This window comes from Haplochromis burtoni, unplaced genomic scaffold (genome assembly GCF_018398535.1).
Source record: "Haplochromis burtoni strain Fernald_Lab_line unplaced genomic scaffold, NCSU_Asbu1 Contig_91, whole genome shotgun sequence".
In the NCBI taxonomy this organism is placed as follows: Eukaryota; Metazoa; Chordata; class Actinopteri; order Cichliformes; family Cichlidae; genus Haplochromis; species Haplochromis burtoni.
In genome coordinates, this window is record NW_024582452.1 from 1,614,421 (window position 1) to 1,639,346 (window position 24,926).

At 39.2% G+C, this 24,926-nt stretch overlaps 1 protein-coding gene across 3 annotated transcripts in view; it reads left to right on the forward strand.

The window, feature by feature from the left end:
• Window positions 1-245: 245 nt before the first annotated feature.
• The window catches only part of LOC102312415 (metabotropic glutamate receptor 4), a 197,449-nt gene continuing 172,768 nt past the window's right edge, over window positions 246-24,926 (forward strand). The window contains exons 1-2 of one of the 3 annotated variants that reach the window (XM_005926234.3): window positions 246-1,154; window positions 9,814-9,871. The gene's annotated coding sequence lies outside the window, so the exon portion shown is untranslated. The remainder of the gene's footprint in view (window positions 1,155-9,813; window positions 9,872-24,926) is intronic. The other 2 variants (XM_005926232.3, XM_005926233.3) reach the window with 2 other exon arrangements.

A 24,926-nucleotide genomic window follows, 5' to 3' on the forward strand; every position in this document is an offset into this window, starting at 1 on the left:
GAAGGGAGCCCACCCTGCACGGGTTTGCTTAACGTGGTGTATCCACGAGCAACAATCATGTCCACAGAGAGTCTGAAATGGCGATAACGCACACAAATATGCTTCCACAGCTGCAAGCATCGCGCATATTTTTGTTGTATGGTGTGTATGCGTGTGTGTGTGTGTGAGGATGAGATGCGTCACTGCCTTACAGTAAATAATCTCACCCTAGCAGACGCCAGCAGCAGGGAGAGCCAGCGGGGCTTCCAGTGAGGAAAGTGTGATGCAAATACACGAGAGCGCAGTTACAGTTTTACGCCTAAATCTTTGCAACACGAGACTGACAGCAGGGATGGAGACAGATCTTTTTAAATCACCTGCTCATGCATCATCCAGGTGCATTTGAGAAACGGCACAACTCTTGACATAAGTTGTCAGCTGCTTAAATCGAGCGCACAAGGACTTTTCAACCTGAAATCCTCCTCCTCTTTTCTCTGCTCAAATTAAGTGTCCACCTCGGGGGTTTGACTTATTGATCCGTTTTTCTTTAAATGCAGCTGATTTCAGTTCAATTGATCAAGCAACGGTTTCACTCACTCACTCAGTCCCTGTCCCTCCCCCACCACCTCTTTCCCCCTGTCCTTTTTGCGTTGCCAATAGTGTCAGTGCTTGACAACGTTTTGTTGAAGCGCTTAAAAAAAGATAGAGGAGAGATAATTTCAGTCGTGCGCGGTGGGAGGGAAGATTTGTGCAGTCAAACAGAAGAATCAGTAGACGAAGAGGAGGGGAAAAAAAGTAGGAAATCTCTGCAACCGCTGGAGTCTCATTCAGCACCGCTCGCTCCTGGACAGCGTCTGAGCGGCGGAGTTGATCGAGAAACAGGGGATTTGTTCAAACATCCAATCTGGGAGTAACACTGAATTTAAACGGGGCGCTTAATTTTCTTCACGACTTACAATCCACATTGGTATGTTCACTTCCCACACCTGGCATGCTCTTCTTTGAATTGAATCTGTGCGGCAAGCAGCGTTTCAACAGCGAGGGAGTCCAGAACTGACTGGAGCTGGTGCCGCCAAACAAAGACGCTGGAAGAAAAAAGAAACCTGGACGGCATCGCAGCTCGCAGAAGTTCTTCTCCTCCACTTTGGGCTCACTTGTATCAGGAAGATTTAAAGGTAACCGGTATTCTTTTCTTTTACACTCTTATACTGGCGTCAGCGAGCTTTAGGAGTGGTATGACAGCCAAGCATCCCAGAGTTACGCAGCTGTGTTGTGATTTCTGCCTGTGAGAGTATGCTGCACAAACAGTCTAACCTATTAAGCTACTTAATTGGCATCTTGGTGTGCTTTGGAAGCAGTAGTCCATTATATCAAGAACACACACCAACAATTAAGGGAGTCGTATCTTGTTTCATTGCCTTTTGACTAAACCCAATATCAAATAGTGACTTTACAAATCTCCTGGTGTGTATGCGTGCATTGCAAGATTTAGTCCTGTTTTGGGGAGGCCGTGGTCTTTGTCCGGTCACACACTCAACAGATGAATCACATTTGCTGAAAGGCTTTTGGAGGAAGAACGAAGCTGGTGGTAATCGTGGAGCTGATTGGAGGGGGGGCTTGGCAGTACAATGAAGCCCTTCATCAGCTGTATCTATAGGAGCTCCCGCTGCAAACCCCTCTCTCTTTTCCGCTCCACTTGGCTAGATCCTTGCAGAAGCAAATCGGGGAAGTCTATAGGAGTAATCAGTGAACACACACGGTAATCCTAAAGTAATGCATTCATTTCAGATAGATATGAAGATGCTGCTAATGACGAATATGCCAGCTTTTACATGGTTGTCTGGAAGAATAGGTGCCAATCCATCTTTGCATTTAATTATTTTCAAGTGAGACTTGACGCTCTGGTGGGTGATGGTGACGCCTCTCTGATAGGCTAATGCACCTCTGTTGGAGAATGCATTGATTAGAGCTCACGTTTCTGCTAGGTTACACATGATGGTTGTTTCATTATGTCAAAACAAAGTATACACTGATTTCTTAAAGATTTTCTTAAATTTAAGTGATAAGAAGTGCAATTTCCCTCTAGATTTATAAAGAAATAAGAAGAAAATCTGCTTAAACACTGTTCTGATATGAAGGGTATTATTTTATCCTTTTTTTGGTTCCACACAGAGGTTTTAATGGATATGCTCTGTTTCCACTTTCTTTTTAATTTTTATGACAGTCTGGCTTTTGCAGGTTTGTTAGGTTCCACTCTAAATCTCTCCAGAGCCTAACCTCCTCATCTACTTCAAATGCCTCACTGGATTTCAATTAGTGAGAATGATTTAATTTGAGCTGATACTCTTCAAAACTCACACAAAATGTGAAAGGCATGTGGTAGCAAATGACAACAATAAAAATGACTTGGTATTTGCACACGGTGGGTCTTTAAAGACCAATTAGATGCTCCTTAAGCACTTCTTGAATCGGCTGGAAACATGCAGACATGTTCCACCGAGCCAATAAAATTGAAACTGAAGCATTTAATGTATTTTTTTTTTAAATATTTTTTTAAAGGCATATGGGTCTTTTGAAATCCCTAAACAACCACTTTTAAATACCCATCAGAACCATTAACAGCAACCACTCTTTCCCTTTTTTAAAATTTAATTTTAGATTTATTATAGTATAAACAAAAACAGAAATGGTGAATTTTTGGGAAAGATCAAGTCTTACCGACAAACGCACCAGAGTATTTGCCCAACAGGAGTTTTTAATGTGCTAATCTTAAATCCCAACAAGTCCCACTAAGATCCACAAGTGGGGACAAAGATTTTTGACCTCCCCTTTTTGTTTTCATGTGTTTGTGGCCTTAATCAGAACATAAAGTATTAAAGAGTCATCCTGGCTTTCTGAATGTTTGACCGGTATTATCAACTGTGTTGCAGTTACCATTTGGCTTTGCTATTTTTAAAGACAATAATATCAAATTGTCTTTATCATAACAAAGATAATAGGATTTAAATAAAGTGCACTTCTTCAAACACGTCTCATAATTTTCCCAAAGACCCGAGCCCAGAATGTGTAAAGATGACATTTACTGACCCTGAACTGAACCCTGTGAAGCTGTGCAGCACCCCTAATAAGACCTACTGATTAAAGGTTTACATTAGTTCAGAATTCACTGTTCAAGTTAGGGGTTACCAATCAGATGTGAAATTTTAATGCAAACGAAGACGTGCCGTGCCAGAAGCCAACCCCAGCGAAAGAACAATTCCTTCACACATTTGGCAGTTTAAAAAAGCTTGCTTTCCAAAGAAAAAAAAATCTAAAAACATCTATATTTTTTACACTTCACTTTCAGAGTATACATGTTTAATGGTGCGAGACAACATCCAGTATTTCCACTCATTAACACACAGAAACTCCTCTAATTTAGATCGAAATCCCAGAGAAACTTGACTAAAAAGCTCACTGCTTATATAAAACCTGTTAGTTTTAAACTTTACATCCAAATGGGCTTTCTTGTACTTTAAGTGTTTCAGATCGGATAATGTTGCCTTTATACCCAGAAAATCATCCAGGACATGTTTACTGTCATTTCCCTCATCTTATGTAATTAATTTTTCATGCTGCTAGGAGTTAGCATGACATTAGAGGAACGGGGCAGAGAAAATCATTTTCCTCACTGGCTTCTCTTCCTTTTTAACACTGTGCTGAAAGCAAGAGCATACGTCAGCGCTGAAATTCACATCCAGCAGTGCATAGAGACCGACAGACAAGATGAGGCAGGCAGACAACGCTTCTCTCTGCCTGTTGGAAGACTTTTAGATATCCATTTCACTGTTGTTCCTTATCACTGCTTCTTGATCACGGAGTGTCTACATTCTGGATCACCTCCTCTGCTTTTCCTCCTGGCTGTCCATCTGTTCATCGGGGGGCCGTCTGTGTGGCCTCGCTGTGCTGACCACAGTCTGATGATCTCTAAAACAACAGCAGAGCCATTCCTCACACATTCCTATTTTCTAAACTGCTGCTTCTTCTTCTCTACGATCCTTTAACAAGCTTTCTGGTTTTCGTCTCATTTCTTCCACGTGTGTCTTTGTCTGGTAAAAAATAGTTTTGTCGCAAGCTTTGCGTACTTTTCTTGATGATATTTTATAGTCCAGGCGCTCTTGTGTAAAACTACCATGCTATAAGTAAACTGTCTTATCAAAGAATGTGTGTGTAAGAGCTATAACCCGCCTACAGTTGGAACATCTTCATTAGAAGCCTGTTGACACTAATCAGAGATGACAGCCACTGACACTCTGGTTAATTTACAAGATTTACAACACAAACAATAAAGGAAATAATCTTTCCATTCCAGCAAGCGTGTTGTTCATAATGGAGACGTATTTGACAAGGCGTCGAATTAATCTTTGTTCTTATCAAATGTTGTAATGCCACTTGCTGGCCTCAGCAAAACTGGCATCAAACTGCAGTTTAAACTGATGCTTAAATTTGTTCCCCTTGACAGGAGGAACTCATTCAAATAAGTCAAGAGCATAATGGATCCATATCACAACGCACTTGTTACGACTCAGACAACAGGGTTTCGATTTAGCCTTCAGAGTCATAAGATGAAGAATTGCTCATGATCCAACTTAACCCCTTAGCAGTCGGACGTACCGCCCACGGTACGTCCGACTGCTAACCCTCATAGGCAAAATTTGTAGGACTGCTAAGGGGTTAAACGTAGAGTCATCAAGGCCTTTAAAAAGAAAAAAAAAACTCAGTTAAGTTGATTAAAGTTGCAAGAAAACATTCACAAACTCTTTGGACTGATCATCAATTCAGCACTAATTATTCTGAAAATGTGTTGTGATCCTTATGTCACCATTATTGCTGAACAAAGCGTAAAAACACACAAACAGCGGTACCTTTCATGTCTTTGTGGAACACTGTGAATAACAATTAATAGTATAATACATGTGTTTTAATAACACTCTTTTAATAAATTGATAAGTAATTCTCAACAATGATGGCTGGTTTTGTTTTTTAGTTGAAAACTAACTGCTCACTTTGAATTTAATGAATGTTGGAACGGAGGTGTGTTTCCTCTGCGTGGTATCACCTTCTTTTCCAAGACTCTGTGGAGACCAATTATTGTAGTTCTGAAACCAAAAATGTTTTTTTTTTTGCTTAAAGTGGGATTTTAACTTCTCGAAACTTTTGGACTCCTCTCTCATATTTTTCTTTCTCCCTCCCTTGTATTCCTTTTTAGCCTATATTTTACGCAACTTCTATGAAACTAGGGCTGCAAATGGTTTCGTCACACTCATGTTTTCCAAGTAGGACATGGTGCTCTTCCTTGGGCATCGGTTATGATGTATAATTGACAGATTTGTTGATTAGTGTTGGATTAAAGTGTAATTTCACGGGGGAAGATTTGGCTGAGTTTTTCACAGCATATTCCAAACACCTAAATCCAAATCACAGAAATAAAGGACAGACAAAGATTAGGACACGCTCTAAACTGAAAGTAAAAAGAAGCTACTTTTGGCTGCTCACTTATTCAAGAGGGGTCATTACAGCAGGTAGCTGTGCATGTTTGATTTGGCAGAGTATTCTGCAGGATGCCCTTCCTGAGGTGTCTCCTCCTGGGATCGAACTGGGCATCTTTCACTTGTTAGGCAAACTGTAAGTGATAGCGTTAAATTAACCAAGCATCTAGAACATCTCATATTTAGCTGTTATGACTACAGATTTAGGTGGATGCTATAATTAATCAGGTTGTTGACACCGAAAAATAAATATGTCTATTTCCTCATTTTAGCCACACACACACAATCTACAGTTAGCGCTTATAACATGCAACTGTTCCGATGTGTCGTCAGGACATCATTTGTCCTGTCCTTACAATTCACTGTTTAGGAAATGGCCCTTCACTGTAAAGAAATAAATCTGTTTAAGTAACTGACACCAACTCACATGCACATGGAAATCATTCTGACAAAGATTTGCAGTCTCGCGTTTACATGCACTGACACACATAATTGGGACAGTGTGATGCGCACAAACGATGGGCAGATCCTGCATTTGTTTAACCTTAAAGGCTATCTTGTCTCGTCTTCATCATTTTATTTGTGTAGCTGCTGTTATTATTCATCCATACATTTTCTTAGCTGTTCCAGTCAGAGTCGTGGAAGGGCTGGAGTCAGTCCCATGACTTGCTGATATGGTGCACGAAGCAGGGTACAGTGTAGAAATGTAACATGCCTCACACAGGCAGGATTTCACACATACATAATGAACCACTCCTTGGCAAATATAAGTAGCTCTACTTTGTGACAAATAAACAATGAAGCACTAATCACCTACCTCTTCTGAGTGTATCCTATCTCGTGGTTAGACACCTGCTCCCCCATGTTGGAGAGAGTTATGTTCATGGTGATAATAATTATGTTCAGCAGCCCCAGTAAACTCGATGCAGCAGATGAGCTGCTTCTTCACTAGGTGCAGGTTCCGGCTAAAATGGTATTCCAGCTCACATCAGATCTTTAAAGCAGCAGACCTACTGTCACCAAGTGCCATCCAAGATGGTTCATTTGGAATTCTTCTGACCGAGGGGTGAGAGACTCTTTGGAGTGCCACAACGATCGAGCTTGTTGGAGGGTAAATATGAGAAAGAAAGCGTCAGCTTCATAGTGAGAGTGAGAGGATTGTCCACTAGTAAACCAATCACAAAAAAAAAGATTTATATTCATACTTAAGGGGGCATTAATATAACTGGGTGGTACCCCCAGTTAAAATCTTGTTTGGCTATGTAAGCCTAGCTATAAAGGTTTTGTGACTTATAAGACCCCGTCAGTAAGAAAACATGGATGTTTGCATTGATATTTACAAAATCTGTAATCTGTCCAACTACACAGGAGCTTATTGCTGTAGTTTGAATACCAAAACGTTGTCAGCTGGGTTTTTGGGGGTCGTGGAATGAGCACCAGTCATAAAAGTAGTAAAAGCTACACGTTTTAAAAGGAAAACGTATTTATGTGTTTGTACCCTTAACGTGTGAGCGGAGTGGAAGATAAACAGGTATACTCGAGCTTGCAGGCAGTGACCAATTTGCATATTTATAGATCTGTGCATACTAAAAGAGGGAAAGGCGTGGCATTACATCTAAGCCATTTGAAAGCATCAAGGGATAATTTTGATTGAAATAAAAAAACCTTCTAAATATGTATTTCTGATGAACAGAGATGAGTTTTCAGGGATTTAATCAGTACCAGGAGAAGAGATTTAGGACCTTAGCCATCTGGGTAATAAAACGCTTGTTTTTAGCTTTGGTAAGATTACATAAAAACCTATGTCAAATGTCAGTGCAAAAAGGAAAACAAACATAATCTAGGGTGCTTAAGTTCAGCGTTTTGTTGTCCTGTCTATCCGACTTCCTCCTCTGCAGCCTTTGTGGCTTTAGAGAAATAACCCAGTATTATCGTCCTTGCCTTAGACACGAGCAACAGGAAACTATGTCACTAGAATCTAAACAAATGTTATTTTGCTGAGTGAGTGCTACTGTTGTTTTTCTTGGAAGGACAGTGTCAGTAATCAGCTTGTTGTTTGGTGTGAGTAACATTGACAAACCATGTTTTTATTCATGCTCTCCCAGCAGTCAGCATGAACTAAACAAACTTTTAATTGGTTACCCGTTCAGCTGCGTGCGGTGAAGCTGCGCTGTTTTTCAATTTTCAATTTTAATTTCAATCACAGAGTCCATGGGAATTATTTCATCTTTTCTTTTAGCAGCCTTAGTCAGCACTTAACCTGTTGTTTGGTATGATGTCTTCAGGTCATTTGAATCTTCTTGACTTTATTTGCTTAGAGCAGAAATATCAGCTTTAATGGTATTTTGGTTAGGAGTTTTTGTAACACTGGACATGCCGCTTCCTTTTCCACAGTCCCTATTTAATTGTATTAATTCTAACATGCAAGCATAATAGAGGTAAGAGGCTAGTTCACAATCTGTAAAACTTTGACATGGGGGCCAGAGGTTGTGATGCTGCTTCGAGGGCAATTATAACAAGGCTTTTTTCCTTATATGGTTTCATAATCTTTGTTGCATTCACGACATTAACCCTCTGCTGTGCCCTGTTCTTATGCTCTTAAAAAGGCACACAAGGCTTGTGTTTAATAAGGAGGGCTGCTTCTGCATTTTTCATTGATATTCACAATGCGTGAGTTGAGGAATTTTCCCGCTTTCTTTGTTAGTCTGTCGAAGCCTGCCCACTACTCATGAATATGTATGAGCATATTTTAGACTAAAGACTTTTAGTCTACAAACTCCCCCATGAGCCTTAAAAACTAAATTCTTTTGCACAGTCAAATTGATCTTAAACCAAACAATAAAATTAATAAAGTCCAAACATAAATGTATTCAGTATAAATGTTCTAGATACAATAAGTCTACAGCAGATGATTGAAGAAATGAGTGGGAAAAATGATCCCCACTCTTTCCATAATACATGACTTCAGGGCCAGTTCCTTTTAGCTGCAACAGACCACTACAGATTAGTCCTTGTTCTGCACACCAGCGCCAGCTAGAAATCTCTTGCCAGCAGCAGTGGGAAGGCTCAGATGAGTTCCTAAATCCTGCAGTCAACAGCCACCCATCTCTATGTGAACTATTCCTGGCCTTGATTACAATTTGTGTGCCACAGTGACTGGCTCCAAAGAAAGAACCACAAGGAGATATTCAATTATGTGCGTAGCGGGGTGGGATGGATGAGCCTTTTGCAGCGACTGAGAAAATTCTAAATTCATTTAATGTCAAAAAAGATTTTTAAAAATAGTTCTGATTTTGGCCAGTTTTCATGACGTGACAAGTTGTTAAGTCATAGCGAATCTTGCAAAAAGATTGCAAACCAAGCACTAATTCCTTTTGCTCCTGTTCTGTTCTACAGGGAATGCTTATAGATCCACCATTCAGATCAAATTTTCTAATTAGCCTGAAAATGCCTCATAGGAAGGCAGACGTAAAAAGCGCTCATCCTATACCCTACGCTCCTTCAAAGACCAACATAGGTATAATGATAGCAGACAGTGGAAATGATTTATTTGCAATCCCCCACTTTGCTTGTTTTGCCTAAGTCAAATCTCCACAATCTAATATAAACGAAGCAAGACAGGAAGCTTAGGATAAGTATGAGGCAGCACAGTAGTATTGCTTCTGAGCAAAATGCATTAACATATTGACTTTGCAGAAGTGCATGCAAGCTACCTCAGCTCACAGTTGATTGGCTGGTGCAAATGAGCTCAAGTAAAACATGCAAGCAATCAAAAAAACAAACATGTTGGATGATGTTTTATTCAACGTCTCCCGCACTCTTTGTCAACAGTTCAGCGCAGCAATCATATTGCACTCTCCAACAACATCCACAGAGCTGTGTTTAACAACATTAAACTGTAAAGGGAGGCTGCCATTAGAGGCTTTAGTTGTTTCACTTGTTGTGTTTTGCTTCATAATGGGTCTGTAGGGCTACTATGTGCGCTGCAGGTCAAGTTAATGGTGTTTTGATCTTTTAGAAGCCATTAGTCAGAGAATCCTTGTCATTGCCCCTGCCCTTCCTGAATATGACACTTCAGTTCACTGGTAATGAGATGTCTGTATCTACACCAAGTCCTGATTACTAAAGCAGAAGCAACACAAGGGATACAATGTCAACTAGTCCCAGCTTTCATGTATAATATCTATGTGTCGGGTAAATTAATTTTTAAAACACACACAAAGAACTGGACCTCCTGATTTTATCTCCTGAAAATAAGAAAAAGAAGAAAGGAATAAGTAAGTAATTTCATTCATGTCTTCTACAGACGACGGTTGGAGATTCAGGCCAGGAGTGTATTCCCTTGCGGACAGCTTCAACATCAGGTAGGCCCAGTTGTTGCCTTTGTTAACTAGCTGCCTGTGCGGTCATAGCAATGGTGTGCTTGAGTGTGCTCCATTCAGTGACTCCATCATGCTACTGGGAGACTTCAATGCTCATGTGATCAATGGCATTGAACCTGACTGGTGTATTGTTATTGGACTTCTCTACAAACCACAGTTCGTCCAAACACTGTGTTCAAACATAAGCATCTCCATAAGTGCACGTGGGACCAAGACACCCAATATTGCGGGTCAATGATTGATTTTCCAATAGTTCTGGACAACTGAGTAAGAGAGAGAGAAGCTGAGCTGTTAACTGATCACCACCTGGTGGTGAGTTGGATCAGGTGATGGGGAAGGATGCTGGAAAGACCTGGCACACCCAAACCTATAATGAAGGTGTGCTGGGAACGTCTGGCAGAGGTTCTGGTCTGTTTGTCCTTTAAGTATCTTGGGTCTTGTTCATGAGTTAGGGGAGCAAGATATTAACAGACTGATTGAGGTTGCGGTTGCAGTGATGCAGACACTGTACTGGTCAGTTGTGGTGAAGAGTGAGCTGAGCACAAAAGCAAACTGTCGATTTAGCAGTCAATCTACGTCCCTACCCTTACCTATGGTCACGAGCTCTGGGTAGTGATTGCAGATAACGGCTTGGAGATACAAGCGGCAGAAATGATCTTTCTCCAAAGGGTGGCTGGCCTCTCCCTTAGAGATATGGTGAGGAGTTCAGTGATTCAAGAGGGCCTTGGAGTAGAGCTGCTCTCTATGTCGAAAGCAGCCACTTTACTTGGTTCGAGCATTTAATTAAGATGCCTAATTGCCTAACATCCCATGTAAATATAACGGAAATATGACATATTTACTTACACTGTAATAACAGTGCTTAAATGTTTTAAAAAGATGCCCACCTACTGTTTATTTTAGGAAACTCCTTGCTTACTACAAGAAGGTCTACAGATTTGTACACAGGTGTGTGTTGCATTTTCAGTGGGCAGTTTCATGATTCAAGATACCTGAAATTCATCTGACTTACACACCGTGTCCTGTCTTTGTTTACAGCACAACTTTAATGGGGGCACTGTAGACTCTCCTCAGTCAATACAAACACTATTCCAGGCCCCAGCTGCTTCACAACTCAGCAGCATGAAGCCGAACAATGCACGTACACAGCTGTGTGTCTGTTACCTCTTAAGACATTGCACTGATGTATGATGGAGACTTAGTCTAACTTTAGCCCTAACTACTGATAACTTAACGTAACCTTAGCCTAATATTACCCCAGTGGGCATGGCTTCACATTAAAGTTTAATTATCTACACTACTTGCTTTCTTGTTCCTATTATCTGACAGTGCAAACAGATTTAGGTCCCCATAATATGAGCAATACTCGAAACACACGCACACATTCAGTGGTACTGTTAGAATGCCTTAGGCTTTTCTTTTCTGGATGTCTTACCCATGTAGAGAAATATCGGTGCGTGGCATGCAGTGCATTTGATATATTTGGGTGTTCCGCTAGATTAAGTACTACTGGTTCCACCAACATACTCGATTGTAAGAATAAAAATATACATCGTCTTTCTGAAAAAACAAACAAGCATAAAAAGGCACATAAAAGGCAAATTCTGTACAAGTTGCTCTAGTTTTGTTTTGGAGGACATACGGTACTGTGCAAAAGTCTTGAGCCACCTTTTTTTCTTTATAATTCTTCTTTTTTATTCCTTTATAATTTGCATCTAAAGACACAGACTTGTAATTTTTAAAGCAGTCTTGAGCATTAGTTTTGAAGGTCTTTCAAAGTATTTCTTTCAGCATTGGCTGCTTTGTCCATAATTTTCAGTCCAGTCTTTGTACCTGACCATTTTCAGAAGAATGTTTCTTTTTATCTGTTGAACCACTGATGCTGATCTTTCATTAAAGCATAAAAATTTCACCCATCTCAGGGATGTTATCAGTGTTGTGTCTACACATAACAGACAACTTGGCAAAGTACCCATTTAAACAGTATCTTTAGACACTTTATTCTTAGTAGCCTTTGGGAAAAACATATAATTTGCTCTCATTTCGTTCATTGGATCTATGAAAAATGCCAAACATAACACAGTTTGACAGGCATAAAATAGGATTTTTGCACCAACAAGATGATTCCTAAAGAGCTGTTAGCCAAAACCTTGGCATATCTTGGAATGGCATGCCATTAAAAATTTTAGAGAAACCAAAGAAGTAGGTGACAAAAGCAAAAGTGTCAGGCCTAACAAAGTAAAGACCTCACACAGGACTTGGGAGATGCATCTGGCCCTTCAGTTGATCCAGCTATTGTTCGCCGAAGCCTCATCGGAAATGGTTTGAGTGGACGGGTGGCTGAGGTGTGCCAAATTACACAACAACAAAGTGGCTACAGGTCTTATTGAATTTTAAGTGTTTGGTTCAAAATAATGTCAATATGTATGAAGGAGTATGAGTATCTACAGTCGTCTGCATAACATGCTGCCAGTAGAGTAAAAGCACGCTTAGATAGAATTTATATAGAACCTTTTCTTCACAAAGCATCAAGAACTATTCCGAAAAGAAATTACTTATTAAAGAAATTGAAACAAGAAATTGTTTTTGCAGTTTCATGGCTTTTTGGTAACCAAAAAAAAAACAAAAAAAACAAACCCAAACAGACATGAAACCAGTCTTCTCTTTGAATTAAAATGTTCAGTTTCTAAAACCCATGTATAAGAAGGTAGGGGAGTCATTATAACATATTTTATATAATCTGAACCAATAATGCACTAAGGTCAGCTCTCGTAATTGTCAGTTAGGCTTTTACTTGCATATCAATAGTAACCAAGTTCCTGCACAGTACAGAAAAGAAATGCTTTTAGCCAAAGTGACATGACTTCTGTTCCTATATGAATCCGTTTTGTGCTGTTTTCACTTGCAGATCTTCAGCTGCCTTTTCCTTGGTGTCTCCACTTGAGTCCACAGTCAGTTCCTCATACCTGAACTGAATTAGATATTTAAATGAATGGCTGTACTGGTATTTTGTATATCTCTGCATACTAAGAACAATAGTAGACAACAATGGATTATATTAGAATTTTGAACACTAGGAACAAGTCTGGCTATTTTCCCCCCCAAATTTAAATAATATGCAAAATAGTGCTGACTCTAAGGAACTCTAATTGTGTGAACCAAAGGCCATCTTCCAGGTGTACTGTGTAGGCACTCTTAACTTCCAGTCTTCCATCAAAGCGTCGCACTAAACCCACCTGTGCAGACTTGATTCAGACCTTTCTAATGAAATGCTCCATCTCTGTCATCAGACTGCTCCTTTCACAATCTATTACACCTTATACATTCATTGCTCTGGTATACATTATATGCCACTGACTTCTGCTATCCTGCTGCATTGTTTTAATTATGAGGAGGAAGGGGGTTACTGCTGAAACTTCACCAGAAAGTCATTTCATTATTTTCCATTTTATGGATTTTTTTCCCCATGGAGTTCAGCATGTTTTCCTGGGTAATTTCACCACCTTGTTTGGTGGCCTTCTCTCTGTAGCAGCAATGATAACTAAAGATCAGTGGCTAATGTTTAATGCATATATATTGGTGAGTTTAGTTTTCTTTGATGTTAATGTGTTTGCGGGGTTTAGCATCCACCAGTCCAATGCACAACACATTTCCTCTAAAGTTGCACCCTTCATAAATGACCACAGGGTTGAATTCTGGAATAATCTCCACCGACAGATTGGTGGTGCTGCATGTAATGGAATAGCTTAGATGTTTATTGGAATTTAGACCAGTGTATTTGCCTACAAGGTACAAAATAAATTGCAACTTTAGAGCTACTTGGGCCATCCAATGTGACAACATGGAGAACCAAAAATATTAGCTTGCAAACCTCAACATACAAGTTAATGAGTAATACATTTTAGTAACCGTAAATCTCCTTATTAGTACCAACTTTTCTCCAAAGCATATACAAAACTACATGTATGTATAACTTTTGGGTTACTTTAGTATCTCTTTTTAATTCCAATCCATGCTGGTAGTCTGCACTTGACACCTTTATAGATTTCTTTTCAGATCAAAAAGTTTTATATGAAAAAACACAAGTAGGACAACTGGGCATATATCTATAAATTTTGGATTCTGGTCTTACTGGCTTGTAACACCTTAGAAGGGTCCCTTGTCATATTTTGGATGTCCAGGTTTTCAGGGCACTTCAACCAAAAATATATTTCCTCTTAATCTTCTCAGATTCCACATTTTGATGTTTAAGGTGTAAATGGGTATGTTTTACTTCTGTCTTACTCTTAATTTTCTTGCAGTACACTTCAGAGTAATCTTGTGACAGCTTTTAATCCACAGGTTAAGAGTCTGAAGAAATCACATCTGTTTCATCAGATTTCTCTGAGGCTGATAGCGTTGACATTGTCAGACCAATACGATAATGATTTTTACAGGACTGTTTGAGTCCAAATTTTTGAGGACTTTGAGCACACCATCAGATTTGTTTCGAAAATAGATTCTGCCAACACAAATACAGTTGTCTGTGGAAACAGACTTAGATTATTTTAGACAAACTTACATTTTTATTAGATATTTTTAAACAAGAACGTTTGATCTTATGGTATCACAGCACCCATAATGGAACAGCGACAAGGTGATAGGCTCAGCACAATGTCTAAACATCCAGATGTCTGGATACAATTCAATGGAATGACCAAAAAATTTGCAAAGCTGAGTACAAATCACAAACAAACTGCAACATTACTAACGACTACCAGATTAGTCATCTAGTATAATTTGTTTGTTTTACAGTGAAGATACTTGTTAGACAAAGATTTATCTAAAAACCTGCTGTACTTAATTATTAATTGCAGTACTGGTTAACAAACTCATTAAACCAGAGTGTCTGTGACAGAGAGCTGCCCGTTCCCCCGAGCCTCGAGTGGGATGCACAGGATCATTAGAGGCTAATGTAAGTCTGGTTGAGGTCAGTTGCTGCAGTAATGGAAAAATACAACCTTAAAGCACAACATGCCAAGCTTTAGATAACTTGTGTAGGATTTTATCTATATTTGTGCTGTTATATGTTTTTCTATCTACCACCTACACAAAAATATACAGTCCGTAGGAAATGTTATTAGATGACTGATCTCAGTATTTTCTCATCTTATTTAAAAAAAAACCAAAAAACCCCCAAAACAGTTCTGAAAGTTTTTGCAGGACACCAGGAAAACTAATCGACACCTATTTAAAAATAAGAATAATAATTTATTCAAAGTCGAAGAAAAATATGCTGCCCACTTCCTCATTCTACCCTCAAAAAAGATGTGCTAGATATTTTAATGTGAGGCTAATGTGGCGTCAGTCATGATGATAATTGTAACTTTTCACCTCTACAATTCTCTCAACTGAGCCACACTAAACTGAACTTCTCCAAGAACATCTACAACTCTCTGATTACATTTACAATCTCTTATGACAGCCCTCGTAATTGTAAAGAGATCAAGCAAACTCTTAGCCAAGCTATGTTGTTGCTTAAATTATGAAGCCCTGTGAAATCCCTTTATGAATTATTTTTCCTACACCCCCCACCGCCCACCCCCACCCTTCTCTCGTTGGTTGTCGCATAGAACATGTCTAATCTACTTAAAACAAGTTGAAAGACTAGTAATATAAATGAGACTGCTTGGCCATCTGAGGATCTGTCTTCATTAGAAGTGGATCTGGACAGAGTTTCTATTAGCTCACTATCAAGATGGGGAGACTGTGAGGAGGAAATACGCATGTCACAAGACAAAGTGCGCGCGGCCCAGAGCTTAGCCCAATGGAGGATGAAAAGCCTTAATCAACGACAAGGACTACCGGTGACAGGGCACCATGATCTCCCCATGCGTCACATTGTAGAAGATTATATCCAGCCTCTGACAGATTGACACTTCCTCTGTGAGTTCCTGGCTGAAAACAGAGAAGGATTGCACTGCTTCTCTCTTCTCTGCTCCTTTTCCTTCCTTTGTTCTTTACAATCAAAGGTCTTCCCCAGATTTGGGTCATTACATTTTTTTACCTCATCTGCAACAGTAACAACACTTAATATTCTTTTAAAGATAACAGCACTAGAGCGCACCCCAGGAGGACCATGTGCGTATCTTTCCAACACTGACAGTAAATTAGAGTTATAATGGAACTGAAAAGTTCAAAATATCACGATGTTGTCATGTGGAATATTCAATTTAAAGGTCATGAGCCCTCTGAAAGAAAATTCTCGTTGTTATGTTTTTCTTATCTGTTTCTCGTTTCTCTTTTTTGTCCTTGTCACATTAATCTTATGAATCAGCCAGTCAGCACCGCTCATAAAAACACTCTTCTGTTCATTTCAGGCATCCGTGTAGAGTATTTGAATTAGTCATATGCCATTATCACACCTGCACTATAAAGTGTGTTTTTTTTTTTTTTTTTTAACTCATCTGCAGCTAAAAATGGTTCTCTGGGGGAAAGCAATGGCTTTTCAAAAAGAAAGAAGGGCTCATTACTTTTGCCTGACCTTATTAAATTACACACAAGATACATTTTTGAGCTACACTTCTGCAGACAGGATGCTGAATTTAAAGACGAATACACAGGTATGACATCATTAAAGGAAAAAAACCTGCCTGTTGACCACAACTGGCTGCTTCATCCATTGCCAAGGTTACTGGCCACAAGTTCCTTTGTCATTCCTCTTCGTCATGGGGCACTGTCTGATAATTATCTTGATTTAATAGCTCTGTTCCTCTGAGGCAACTGTCCTAATTAACAAACAAGGAGCCAATATTTTGATCTTGCCACCAAATCAAAAGGGTGCTAATTGTGCATATCATAGCCTAAAGCTAAGACTGTTGTCTGAATGCTGTAACTGCACCAGCGGTCAAACTTCGTTGTTGTATTTTGTGCATTTTTTTTCATCTATATCATCATATCATCAATGCTACTCGAGAGATTTAATATATCCGATTACTCTTTTATTGAACTCAATATTTAAGCAAACTGCAAAAAGGTACAAATAACAGCATAAAAAAAGTGTGTAACTCCAGCAGAGGATTTCTCTAAAGTCTGCTGGCTGCATGAATCAGGAATCAGCAGTTATATCCACAGGCTGACAAGATAACAAGCACTGAATCTATCACCTAACTTTGGTACAGTAACAAAACTGATAAACCCTTATGCCTCAGAGCGTCAGAGAGTCTGTTCTGCATTTCTGGCTTAAAGGGGATGGGAAAACATGATTCAGTTATTCACTACCTGCAATATTTAAGCAAGCAAAAATCTGGCACGCAATACATAAGTGTGCCTGCAAAGAATGTGTATGCTTACTTACATGGCTGGTAGCTAGTTTAGTAACATAAAAGCAGCTTTTGTATTGCATGCATGCAGCTATTTCCCAGAGTTTTGCTTAATTTAGTTTATTCACACACCCAGATTTCTGCAGGCACAAACTTGTAGTCTTCCGCCAGAGCTAAAGTGGACTGTGTATAAAAAAATGGACCAAGCCACCATCATGTCACCCGGTGGTTTGCGCAATCTTTAAACCAAAACTATGTTTTCTGCTTGGCTGTAAACACTGTATATCTGCAGCATAGCTGGACCTTTTAACAAAGGTATGTAAGCCACTTGGGGTTGGCTTTTTGAAGAAATTCAAGGAACTGTAGGTTTTGATATTTCCACACTGGTTTAGTTTTCTAACTCTGCAAGTTGCTGCTTGGTTCAACTGACACTGACTCGCATTACTCAGACATTTAAGGGATTATCACTGGATGCACAAAAGCTGTTTTTATGCCCGTATGCAGTCAAATGTGATTTTGTCAAACTGGTTATGCTTTACATTTTTTCAGGGAAAGAAGAGATTAATTAGCAGTTAGTAGAAACAATGACAGAGGGGACCGACTCAAGCACTGTATTCATATCACTCTTGGGGACTGGCTTCATATAGAGTGTAGTCTTTAAATTTCACAACAGCTTTTAGTAGTGAAAATGTCATTAGTCATCTCTAAAGTAAGCACTGATCTTGCAGCAGTGCAATGTTTTGGTAAGTCTCTGCTTCAAAAATATTACTATTACTGTTAAAATTTCAGTTTAAGTTGACCTAAAATAAAATCCAAATTAGATTTACAAAGATCAAAATATTCCAAAGAAAGAAGGGCAGGAAGAAGAAAAAGAAAAAGAGGAGGACTGAAAGGATGAACTTGATGCAGTGGGTTGAAGTGAGGACATTAGCTGCAATAGTACTATCACCGAGCTGCCTATGATGCAGAGAAAACTGAACAAAAGGAACAATATTAGGCTAAAGTGGGCATTTAATTATTTAGGCCATTAGTATAACTAACTGTCTGTACCTTCAATAGCCATCAACAATGTGATATAGATGAGAATGTAGTTAAAAGACACATTTCAACTGACTTTAAAAAGGATCAAGACAAAAAGGAAAACAACAACATCAAAGCATTAATCAAAAAAAATAATGTCACAACTACAAAATCTAATATGAATCCAATGATACACAAAATCACAGAAACATTATATCACATGTCTGACATATCAAAGGCCATTTTCACTGCAGCATATTTGCCTCTCTCCTATTGCTGCATATTTTACTTTTTGCCAGTGGTTATGTAATGAGGCTTGTCACCAGAGGTTTGGCCAACACAAGAGACCCTCCTCTCTTCCTCTGAGTAAGTGCCAAGAAAGAAAACCTGGGGTTACAAGGAAAAGGCTTAGAATGAAAATCACTTACACAAGATTTAATGACCAGGATCGCAAACAACGGTCTGACAAAAGCAAGAGATGCTGCAGATGCAGCTCTTTTGCACAAAGAGCCAGAGTATACTGCAACACAGGTCAAAGAGGTACTTAAGGGATAATAAGGTGTGATAGTCTCTTCTGTGTCTTTACTCATCTTTACAATAAAGAACTTGATAAAATAACCAAATTGGACAATATTCCCTGTAGGCGGTCAAGGCTGTTGTTTTTGGGGAAAAGAGATCAGTATGGTGCAGTGACACTTGTCATCTTGAATGGCTGGCCGGGAGCAGTGAGAGTGCACCCTGAGTCCATGGTAGTCTGTCACCTCTCTCCACCCAGCCACCTACAGTGAGTAAAAATGGCAAGACAGCTAAACCCTCAACCAGAACCACTCTTGAGGGTATAATGTCATGTTCACTTGTAGGCAGATGTCGATTTTTTTTTTTTTTAATTTTTAAAAAAAATGCTGCTTCCTCTCCCTCACACAGTCTTCATAACAGCCAGAGTTGCAAATTAACACTGAGAGATCTGACACTAATGAAGCGATTATGCCTATCCAAGGGACGGATTGTGCCGTTATCATGTAATAACAGAGCTTCTCTGTGGACTGATTCTTTGTGCTCTTTATTGTTTTACACTCTAATTAAATTAGTGGAGTGATTTCCTGAATGCGCACAGTGTGAGTCTCGTATTATTTGTATTTGGAGGATCCAGTGTCTTCAACTTACTCGAAGTCTTTAAGGATAAGCACCAGCTCTTCACTTCAGGCATGGGATCTGAGCCATGAGGGAGCATCAGGATATATCTTTTGCTTTGAAGCTCTGAAGGGCTGTGCAGAGTTCACCAAACTGCCAGTTTAATGGATTGAGTCTAGCTTTTCAGAGGTGCCACGGAGACAGAGCTATTTGCTACGCTGGTTAAAAGTCGAAAGACATTGCCTGTCTTGCTCTCTCTCTACTCTGCCATAATCTGTTTGCTCCATTTATAGTCGGCAGATACATTCATTTATTCACTGTGGAACTGTGAAACAAGCAAGTAAAAAGTTTGAAAACACTGTATTTGTCACTCCTACATTTGTTAGCCCCATTCACAGCATATAGTCGCTTATTGTTCCAAAATGTTATTTTTATTTGATGTTAGATTTAAGGATTTTTGTCTTTTCAAAGGCATTTCCATTTTAATACAATAAGAAGTTTCAGCAAGGGATATTTACTGTGTGAAAGCACTATCGTTTCTCCTAACTAAAGGGCTTATATTAAAGCATATTGCATTAGAAGTGTTTGAGAGATTAACATTTAATTATGCTGCATCTGGTCGCCAGCAGAATAGGGAGGGTGAAATAACGTCAGATGAGAAATGTTTTGACTTTTAAACTAAATAAATCCTCTACCCTGACTTACAGATGAGTCCAATTAAAGTGGCGGCAGGCAACTTTTCAACATTTTTAGTCGTTACTTGTTCGTTTGAAGAGCTCTGGTGTCTGCAGCAAATGCACTTCAGCTGTGCCATAGATCACAAGTATTTATGTTCCTGGGATATCTCATATCTGGTGATACAACTGCACAGTGAAAGTGCAGATCCAGTGAAAATCATTAGTGAAAGTAAAAAAAGAAAGTGTTTCCATCTTAAGGTGAGTGGTTGAAACAGCTGTTTCACATTGTGGTGCTGAAAACATTCCTCAGAGATTTTAGTCCATATTGACACAACACCATCACACGGTGCCTGCAGATTTGTTGCCTGTACATCCATGTAGTGAATCTCCTGCTTCACCACATCCCAAAGGCACTCTATTGGATTCAGATCTGATGACTGTGGAGGATATTTGAGTAAAGGAGGCTAAAGTACCCAGGGAGAATCCGCATAGACGGGGGGAGAACATGCAAACTCCCCACAGAAGGGTCCCAGTCAGCCTTTAAATCTGAATTCAGCACCTTCTTGCTGTGAGACAACAGTGCTAACCAACGCACTACTGTGCAGGTGGAATATATTTTGATCAAAGTATGTTTTCCTGTTGAGTTGACTGCTCATTTCCACCAACACTTTTGATTCATCTCTTAATTAACAGATATTGATAAAGACAGTGATTGTGCAGCAATAATATGAAGGCTTGGGAGATGACGCCCTGCAAGTTTGGAGTAATTACTGTTTTGACATAATCTGACTTTAATTCAGATTTAAGAGGCATCCTGTTCACTGGAACCATGCGTTAGGATGAACTATATGGGCAGCAACTTATACGCCAGTTTCCAACAGATAAATTTCCAAAATATCACTCCATCCACACTGAAACAATTGATTTAACTCTAATAAATTGCGTCTGTGAAGGCTCTCAATCACTGAACAGAGGCGGTGGTTTAGGACACCAACTGTCTGCCATCTATAATCCAGTTTTGAGATCCCTCCCCAGACGCCTTAACGCCCACTCACATCCTGGGCCATCTGATCTCAGGAATTCGCATGATAAAGTGGGGCCAGGTTTCACAATGAGCTCACCCGAAACTCTGGCTGATTGGGACCCACACCCAGTTTCACACCTTGGCTCAGGTGATTAGAGGATCATCAGGGGGTCCTTTTGTCCCTCTGTGGGGGGTTACTCCCACTAGGTTTAAATCTGGGACTCCCCACCATTTGACCTTAGAACTGAAGAAGCTTCTCGGATGAGAGAAACGTCTTCAAGCAACTTAAAGAAGTCCAGACGCTTTTCTTTGCAAGCTACTTTGACTCTAATAAAGTGTGTCTAAAGGACAGCTCTACATCTACAGATCTAATAAAAACTAACACTGTGGCATGGTTGCATCAGCTGATCAGGAAAATGAAGGGTTAAACATGAATAAACTTAATAACGTAAAAGGAGTCATAACATTTAGTTTAAAAAATTGCAGAAACGGCAGGACAGCCCATTACCTGTCCGCCAAACAACACAGAATTTAAACAGCACCTGTTTGTTACACTATGAACAAAAACTGAACAGAAATTGCAACATACTATAAACACGAGTTACTCAAAGTTGGTTCCAACCAAATGGCAGCGATTTAAAAACTGCTTTGCAATCACTGAATGTGAATGCGTGTATGAAGCGAAACATCTGGATCATTTAACAGTAGGAACAAAAAGCTACTGCACAGGGTTTAGAGTTACAAGAAGAAAAATGATTTGAAACCATAATATGCAGAAAGTTAAAAACAGCGCTGGATCTATGATGGGCAGCCGTTTAGTCAGACTAGCTGTTTAGCTTAGTGACATAGTACAAGCCAAAGATGATTAGGCATTTTTACAACAGCAAGCAGAAGTAGTCCTAGACATATTCTTTGCTCATAATGTTCATGTCGCCTAAGAAAATGTCACCATTCACACTACAAAGCAAATTCTGCAGTACCTTCACAAACACCAAGATGAAGTGAAACGGCTCTTGTGAACTCCACAACCGCATGAAACCTTTATGAGATGTTCTTGAGTGCAGAGTGTAAAGCAGAGACCCACCTACTTCATTCTGCAAACAGCTGGAAGCTTTCTTTCTCTAAGGAAGGTCAAACATCTCACTACACATGGCACACACACTTCTGCAGAACTTGGCATTCAGAGGACTGAAGTAAAATGTCAGTTCAGTTCCTTACCAGGTAATCGATATATTTTAGTTGGAGAGCGGTGATGCAAATTTTAAACTCTACAAAATAAATAATTAATTAAGAAAAATCATAGCATAGACACAGCAGCATAATAAGGCAGAGCCGCTTATTAGACATGCACTAATTGCATAAATGTACTGGCAAACAAATCTGATTAACATAAAAGAGACTGGAGCAAAATGTAGATAAATTAAGGTCATGCGTTGTTTGCATGACTAAGTTAACAAATGTCTCGGTAACACCTTATGATCACGAATAATCATTAATGATCATTATCATTTATAAATACTAAACTGAACACACAAAACTGAACTTAAAATCCTATAAGTGGCTACTATAATAAAACAAAAAATATATATTTATGACCATCAACCTGTTATATTTGGTATTTTTGGATTTTGGAACAACTTGCTTGAATGATACAAAAAAATGCTTGAATACAAACACAAAAGCTTCATATGGAAATGGTAAAGTACAAGGACTGGACTGCAAATGAGTGAAAAAGAAGCCAAAGAAAAAACTTCAGATAGTCTGAAAAAGTGCTCGAGACCACTTTAAAATAAATAGAAATTTTGCCTCTTTGGAAGCATAATATAAAGATATAAAAGAAAAGAAAAAGGTTCAAGACTTTGGCATAGTACTGCATATTTACATTTTTATTCGTGTGAACTGCATTAAAAAGTGAATATGTAAAAAACAAATTGGAATTCATCACTTGTCAGTCCTTAGGGCACTGTAAACACAGGCAGCAGTGTTCTATAGGAAGTGAGGTAACTGATGCAAAAACATATAAAAGCTGCTATAAGAGGTGGGCGTGTGTGCCTTGTTCCCACAATGGTAATTTTTCAACTTGTAAATCCATCAGTTATACAACCTGTGTGAGGACTCGTAAGAATATCCTACTCTTTACTCCCCGCTGTTCTGTACAATTGCCTGCCAGATGTCAAACACCGTGTGAGCACGTCGTTCCTTTAATATATACTCGGGAACTCCTATAAGCAGTTAGTACACTTCTTTAGAATTGCTTGTTGGATGATTGAATACCGTCGGAATCACCTTCTCTCAAAACTTTAGGACTGCGGCACAATAATTCCTTTACTTTTAGTTACAATCACTCCCACTAGTTCACACCAACGTACTGCCTCTGCAAGGGGGCAGACAGGGAACAGAGTTTGAGCTTTTTTTTGTCAATTTCCATCTCAAAAACTCAGTTCAACATTATGAATATCCTCCCAGAGAACTATTTGAAATGGCTGGTGTTATGTTTAAATTATGTTATATATTTATAAAAAAACTTTGATTACATATCAACAAGCCTTACTAAGAGATGTGTAATGCGCATTTTTCCATGTCTGAATAAGGCCTACTTTATTACTTTATCTACTTCAGAAGAAGGGGGAGAACATGCAGACACCTCACAGAAAAGACGAGTGATTTTAACTGATGTATTGCTGTGAGACAGTCCAAATCACTGCGCCACCGTGCCCCTCATTCAAACAATCATCAGTAGACCTTTTTCAATGGGAAAACCAGTTTCATTCAGACATACTTTTGTCGATTTAACTGAATTATTTTCATAGCTTTGAAAGCCCTCATCCTATATAAATAGCCCTGCCAAATTTCAGCTAATTTGGAAATTTGCACTTTTCAGCAAACACTAGCGGGTCATAGAACTCTATTACTGTGTGTTTTTTAGGAGATGAACCAGGATGAATAAGTCATAGCTCAAATTCCATCAATATGTGCAAACTAACGCTCATGCAGAAGGCAGAAGAACTTCTACATGGGTTCTTAAGTTTATGTGTCAAAGACAGTGTGTTTTTGTTTCAGTAAGGATGATCAGCGTGACCAACCGGATTGAAAAAGACTACATTTTGCTGAAAGCCTTATAATGAAAATCAAAAAGTGATAATCATGGGCCTAACAGCTTTAATTAGCTGTCAGTATGGGGTCTGAGGTTGTGAATCCTCCCCCCACTCTTTAGACACAACTCACTCTCTTCCCTAGTTTCTGCCTCTCCTTTTTCTCAGTTTTAATACAGGCGGTCTTTACTATAATCTCTTTCTGCCTCCACAGTTTCAGCCTACTTTCTCTCACTGATACGCTCCATGTGTAAATTGAGGGAGGCATTTCAAGGTTGTCTCCATCTTTGATCATCACACAGTGGACCCCATAGGAAATATCAAATATTAAACTAACAGAGCTCCTCCGCAGCACACACTTTGAGACATCATAGCATGCTATGAGAATGCATAGCATGATGTGGAAATGCAAAGTAACAATGCCTCAGACTTCCTAAAGCATTTCCCAGGAGAACTTCTTTCCACTTCTTCTTTCCACGCGAACACTGCTGCAGCTAAAAAAAAACAAAACCCAACAGACTAAAAAACTAGACTACAGAGTCCAAGACATATCACATAATGTACCATGAAGGGCAGGGAGTTTTCAGATTATACCTGGTGATTGTACTGAAAGGATGAGTGGATGAAGAGAGAGGAGGGAGCAACGAATGAGTCATTTGGAAGGGAATTCACAAACAATTGGAATAATTTCATAGAGACCTTGGCATAAAAAAACTCTACCAATAGTCACTGCTAAGAGATTATTTAGGACATTAACTTTTATACTTTTATTTTAGTTAGTGTATATATATA